The sequence below is a fragment of the Episyrphus balteatus genome, chromosome 1 (assembly GCF_945859705.1).
Source record: "Episyrphus balteatus chromosome 1, idEpiBalt1.1, whole genome shotgun sequence".
Taxonomy (NCBI): Eukaryota; Metazoa; Arthropoda; class Insecta; order Diptera; family Syrphidae; genus Episyrphus; species Episyrphus balteatus.
Window position 1 is genome coordinate 87,057,131 of NC_079134.1, and position 5,370 is coordinate 87,062,500.

Here is a 5,370-nt window from a genome sequence, read left to right on the forward strand (position 1 = left end):
AATTAATTGCTTTAACCGTTTAAAAACAAAATTACCCTCAAAAATGGTTTTTCTTATATGTATTCAATTAACTATTTTTTTTAACAAAACCCAGTTGAAAATATATCAAGTTAAATATTCTAGTATGAAAATGTAAGAAATTCTCAATTTCACATACTTTTTTTTTTATTTTATGGATAAATTCCAATTTCATTATGATCAAAAAGAAATTTATTAATTCAGTCTTCTAACACTAATTCGTAGTTCACCAGCTGCCAACAAAATAGAAATATAAAAAACAAACAAACAATTAGTAGATTTTCAATTTTTCAAGATGAATGATAATTTGAGGAAGTACTTTGTATTAATACTTTTAACATTTCTTAAAATATCAACGCATTATAACAAAAATAATTTCAAATCTATCTTGATCTTTCTATCTTGAGAAACGTCAAATTAAACCACTAGTGTCAAATTTTACCCTGCTCCGCAGCTGGGTAAATTTTAACCCATTTTGTTCACCATACTAGTGTCAAATTTTAACCACACGTCATATTTTAACCAACATTTAACGCAATTCGCACACGGCCTGAAAACAAATTATTTGGCGTTGTATGCGGACAAAATTTTAAATCCAAATGACCAAACCCAAATTCAATTTTCCAAAAAATAAGACAATATTTTCAAAAAAACAAGAAAAATATCTTTTTTTTTTCCACTGTAGGTAAGATTATTTATTAATAAAAACAACGAATTCTCTTCCATTGTCTTTATCCTAAATAATAATTTCGTTTGAAGTGTTGCGGACGCCTGCTGAACTGCCTCCAATCAAGTTAAAAAACCTAGAATGAAAACAGAAACAAAATTAGTTACATAGAAAAAAAAGAATGTAAACATTTCCTGAGAGGAAAATGTTTGGCAAACTTACCTGCTTGTGACGAAATACAGCGACGAGAACTCCAACTGGAAATGTTATTTAGATCCTGAAAAAGAAAAAATAAGTATTATTTGGTTTATAAATAATAACATAAAACATAAAAATAAATAAAACAAGAATTATTTACTTACCTGCCATGTTGAATTTCCAAATTGATGTGACATAAATTATAGTCTATGGACTGACACCGACCAACCATTGTTCAGACTTCGTACGTTATATGGTTACATGAAGGTCGAGTTGAATGGGCCGATTCGTGCCTACCCTTCAAGCAAACAAGTCCGACCTCGGTCCGAATCCGTTCCGCATCGGACGGAGCTGAGTCCGACTCCGGCTCATAAACGGGTACGAAGGTGGCTCAAATTAGTTCTTTTAATTGTTCAATACGTACTTTTTGTCTATGTTCATGTCACCCGTTAGTCTTGCTGTTTTACGTACAAACCAAACTTAAACCTCCAATAAGCCAATATAATCACACCCTTAACCTTACAAGCCATCTATTGGTTGATGGTTGCAACAAGGTAATTTCCTTTTTTCTGAACGTGCCCTATAATTAAGTTCGAATTCGAAGATAGAAAGGGGAGATATAGAAATGCTCACCAATACTTACAAGAGTGTATATAAGGTTTATATTGAGAGATGTGAATCGGGTGATGTTTGATCAGTTATGTTGAACATGCGATAAAAATTTTTTGGAGGTTCTCCTCCAACTGTCAAAATTGCCTTTTCCTTTTTCTTCTATGAGATTGAAATTTTGACATCTCATACACGTGAATCGATATCATTTCAAATTTAATCAAGAAGCTGATCGGTTGATATAGTGCTGTTAAAAATATAGTGAAAGCCTAATCGAATAGAAGTTTTTTTTATATAAAAAGAAAAATTAAAAATTCGTGTTAAGTTCTTATAGGTATATTTAAAATTAAAATAAACCCAGCAAACGCAGAACTACAGAAAAAACCGGTGAAATATGTACGTAAAAGAAGTACTTCTTTTCCACTGAAAAAAGATAGGAGCTCGGGAAAAAACTCAGTTATATACTTTCTGTATATAAGAATACGTGAAGCAGCTATCTCTTTCTTGCATGCAAGATGAAATAAATTTCCCCTCCATTAATAGTACAGACAAATGTACTTCAAAAGTGCATCAGCGAAGCACTTCTGGAAGTGGTTCTGATGTGCATTTTCCAGTACTTTTTTACCTACAGAAAAAGCACTGAAACTTGTACTTTTTAAGTACTTATTTGGAGCACTTTCATGGGTTTATATCCGTACTGCTAAAATCCATATTTTAATTTCATCTGAAAATAAAAAAATCTTCAAAACAAACATTCTTTTAAACAACTATTATTTAATATTTTTTTTTGAAAACAAAATACATAAAAAAAGATCCTTGGGCACGCGACTGTGGCCTGGCCAGTTGAGAAAAATGAAAAAGAAAAAATACTCTGCAGTCTGCACTTTGGTGGTAGTTTTTGTATCTTGTTTTGATTTTTTTTTTTTTAAATGCTCAAGGCTGAAGCTGCTGTAAACTCAGTCAATGATGTCTGGAATTGATCGCCACTAAAAGACAGAAAAATCAACAACTTTTAAGGCTTGGCCACACCGGAGGGTACGCGGTAGCGGTACGGGTAGCGGCAACGATATTTGTATTAAAAAAATTCCACACCCGAACGTTGATGTGTCAGTTTGGAATTTTTTCCATACAAATACCCGTACCGTTACCTGTACCTCTACCGTGTACCCTCCGGTGTGGCCAAGCCTTTAGGGATGGGCCGATATTTCAGTAACAGGTATTGAGTAACAGGTATTGGAAAGTAGCAATAACAACTTGCTACTCATCAGGGAAAATACCTGTTACTGAAATAACAGTTAATATTTTCAGTATCTAAAATAAATTTAAATTAAATTATTTTTTTTGCAATCCAAGAAAAATTTCGGTAATAAGAAGGTTAATAAAATGAAAAACACCTACTAATTATCCAAATAACTTTCTCTTGTCCTACACAAAAAATTAATTTTATCGGTAATAATCTGTAATATCTGTTACTTGGATCAAAATTATCTGCTTACTCAAAATTATCAAAGAATTTATAATCATCATACCTGTTACTGTAAGAAATATTTCTATACCTGTTATTTTGGGTATCCATAATTAATGGTTTCATTATAATTACAGAAAAAAAATAACTTCAGGTTTTAGTTATATTTTGCATAAGATATACGCATTTTATAACTACTTAAATTGCCACAATTACAGATAATTTTCTGCTCTAGACTAAAATGAATTTAGAACCACAAAGTAATCAGTTATATTATTAAATATCATATCAAAATAATGAGATTGCACTCTCGTTTTTTAGTGAAAATTGTATCACTAACGGCCATATTATTCACTAGTTTAAAAAATACATCTGGATGTAAACAATGTCAAATGTCAAAAATAAATCCAACTCCATAATATTCACTACTTAAATCCAATTTTTTAAATCCAATCTCGTTAAATCCAAACAAATTTAAACTGCTCTCTGGAGGTCTGTTTAATTTTATAAATCCAGATGTAAAATTAATTTTCACAGTGTTCAGTTGTTTTTTCACGTATTTTGTGAAGGAAAAATAAAGATAAATGCAAATTATACAAAATTTATTGAATAAACACATAATTTTTTTTTGAGTGAATAATATGACCAAAAAATTAAATCCTTGGATTTATGAAATTCAGATTAAATGGATTGGATTTACGGCCATATTATTCACTTTGGATCTAGTTTGGATTTAAGTTAATTTTAAATCCAATCCATTAAATCTGAATTTCATAAATCCAAGGATTTAATTTTTTGTTCATATTATTCACTCAAAAAAAACTTGTGTGATTATTCAATAAATTTTGTATAATTTGCATTTATCTTTATTTTTCCTTCACAAAATAATTTACAAAACAACTGAACACTGTGAAAATTAATTTTACATCTGGATTTATAAAGTTAAACGGACCTCCAGAGAGCAGTTTAAATTTGTTTGGATTTAACGAGATTGGATTTAAAAAATTGGATTAAAGATTGGATTTAAGTAGTGAATATTATGGAATTGGATTTATTTTTGACATTTGACATTGTTTACATCCAGATGTATTTTTTAAACTAGTGAATAATATGGCCGTTAAAATTAACAACTTAAATCCAAACTAAATCCAGAGTGAATAATATGGCCGTAACTGTTATTTCAGTAACAGGTATTTATACCTGTTATTGGAAAGTAGTAATAACAGGTTGTAACAGTTATATAAAAGTAGCATTAACTGCTGGGCTTAACGCCCATCCCTAACAACTTTATAATTTATCAATTATATAATCAGCATACCTTTATTTTCCAAATCAATTGGTGGTTTGTTGCGGACGCCTGGGGAACTGCCTCCAATCGAGTTAAGAAACCTAGAATGAAAACAGAAATATAATTAATTACAAAAAAAAAAGGAATGTAAACATTCCCTGAGAGGAAAATGTTTGGCAAACTTACCTGCTTGTGACGAATCCCTGGATGAGTACTCCAATTAGAAATAGTTGATAGAACCTGAAAAAGACAAAATAATTAATATTAGTTTTATAAATAATAATATGTAACGAAAAAATAAACAAAACAAGAATTTTTTATTACCTACCTGCCATGTTGAATTTGCTATGTTCCAATTTGATGTTTAATAAATTATAGTCTATGGACTGACACCGATCAACAATGGTTCAGACTTCGTACTTTATATGGTTACATGAGGGTCGAGTTGAATGGGCCGATTCGTGCCTACCCTTCAAGCAAACAGCACCGACCTCGGTCCGAATCCGCTCCGCCTCGGACGGAGCTGAGTCCGACTGCGGCTCAGAAACGGGTCCGAAGGCTGCTCAAATTAGTTCTTTTAATTATTCAATACCTACTTTTTATCTATGTTCATGTCACCGGTTAGTCTTGGTGTTTTACGTACAGCCATCTATTGGTTGATGGTTGCAACAAGGTAATTTCCCTTTTTCTGAACGTGCCCTATAATTAAGTTCGAATTCGAAGATAGAAAGGAGGGATATAGAAATGCTCACCAACACCTACAAGAGTGTATATAAGGTTTATATTGAGAGATGTGAATCGGGTGATGTTTGTCCAGTTAGATTTAACATGCGGTACCAATTTTTGGAGGTTCTCCGCCAAATGTCAAAGTGGTTTTCCTTTATTTTTCTCCTGTAAGATCGGGCTTTTTGGAATCTCGCCAAACTCGTGTGATTCGAAAGTTAACCAAGATAAAATTCGGTTGAGCTAAAGCTGCCAAAGTTTTTTTTAAGAATAAAAACATTAATCCAAACTAAATTGAAATGAAATTTATTTGCGTAAAAATAAACTAAATTAAGAAATAGTGAAAAGTTGTAACCGGTAAATTTTGAAATTTAAATCAAAGTGTGTGTATTAAATTAATAT

General features: G+C 31.2%; 1 long non-coding RNA gene across 3 annotated transcripts; it reads right to left on the minus strand.

The window, feature by feature from the left end:
* Window positions 1–659: 659 nt before the first annotated feature.
* Window positions 660–4,801, minus strand: LOC129906911 (uncharacterized). 3 transcript variants are annotated; one of them, XR_008770871.1, is made up of 7 exons: window positions 4,574–4,796; window positions 4,432–4,485; window positions 4,276–4,346; window positions 1,527–2,478; window positions 1,048–1,463; window positions 908–962; window positions 660–821 (listed from the first exon to the last, which is right to left on the minus strand). It is a non-coding gene; the product is annotated as an uncharacterized LOC129906911 (long non-coding RNA). The 3 variants fall into 3 exon arrangements; XR_008770870.1 differs by having other exon boundaries at window positions 1,048–2,478; window positions 4,570–4,801; XR_008770869.1 differs by having other exon boundaries at window positions 1,048–2,478; window positions 4,574–4,798.
* Window positions 4,802–5,370: the final 569 nt, after the last annotated feature.